The sequence below is a fragment of the Capsicum annuum genome, chromosome 7, assembly GCF_002878395.1.
Source record: "Capsicum annuum cultivar UCD-10X-F1 chromosome 7, UCD10Xv1.1, whole genome shotgun sequence".
In the NCBI taxonomy this organism is placed as follows: Eukaryota; Viridiplantae; Streptophyta; class Magnoliopsida; order Solanales; family Solanaceae; genus Capsicum; species Capsicum annuum.
In genome coordinates this window covers 218,932,340-218,933,575 of record NC_061117.1, presented here as the reverse complement: position 1 = coordinate 218,933,575, position 1,236 = coordinate 218,932,340, and the positions used below count along the sequence as shown (strand labels likewise).

At 33.9% G+C, this 1,236-nt stretch overlaps 1 pseudogene; it reads right to left on the bottom strand.

The window, feature by feature from the left end:
* Positions 1 to 586: 586 nt before the first annotated feature.
* LOC124886108 lies at positions 587 to 702 on the bottom strand (annotated as a pseudogene).
* Positions 703 to 1,236: the final 534 nt, after the last annotated feature.

Genomic DNA, 1,236 nt, shown 5'->3' with positions numbered 1-1,236 from the left:
GAGACATATTTTACCTACATACAACAGAAAAAAATTATATTACAATTGATGAATGCATAAATTTTAAAAAATACATTGTAAACACCACAAATACCGACACACCAATAGCCACCACCACGAATACCACCAACTAATGCCACAAACAAACACCATGAATACCGCCACCACAAACACCACCAACCAATGCCACCACCAGTGCCACCACGACAACCATAAATACCACTACCACCACCAACACCACAAACACCATCCAACAATACCACGACAGTCAATGAAATACTACGATGAAAATTAGGGATTTCTCAAGTTCTTCCTACGATTTTACCATCAAAACTCAAAATTGTAAACACATTCTCGAAGATAATACAACTAAAAGTTTTATTTTTTCATCATTAACTTAAAAGCCCTTATTTTTTAGAAAAAAATAACAAATATAAAACTCTTCTTGAACTCTGTTGCCTATGAAGACAAAGAAAACGTCTGATATAAGCAAGACAACAATAACTACAAACCCAGTGTGTTCCCACATAGTGAGTTCTAGGGAGGGTAAGATGTACGCAGTCCATACCTCTACCTCTAAAGAAGAAAATTTCGCGAGGACTTCCCAGGGGTTCACCCATCCTAGTACTACTCTCGCCCAAGCACGTTTAAATTCGGAGTTCTGATGGAATCCGGTGCGCTAGTGCTGGTATGATCGAAAATGATGAAATGTTTTGTATGGGTTGATTTGTATTTTGGAAAAGAATAAAATTTTTTAAAAATATTAATTTGGTCCGAATTGATCTTAATTATTTTTAAAATCATAAAAGATAAGCGTAATTTTTAACCCTCTCATCATGCAATTGCCAAAAAGGTAACTCAATTGAAATTTTATAAAAATAATTAAAGTTGTAGTTGACTGAGTACTCTAGTTGACCCTATGAACTCACCCCTGGTCCTCGATTAATCAATTTAGGTACTATTAGTCTAACATATGAACTCAATTGAAAATGTATAAAAACAAATGTTCAACATATTGCATCAGATTTCATATCTGTTTTAAATTATCAATCTGATTAGGTAACAATAGATTATGAATCTATTGTAAATTATCAAACAGATTAAGTCATCTGTTGCGACAGATTACCCATCTGTTGTAAATTATCAAATGGATTGTCATATGTCACAACAGATTACCCATATGTTATAAATTATCAAATAGGCGCTGCCATCTATTGTGGCTAACCCAATGAGAAC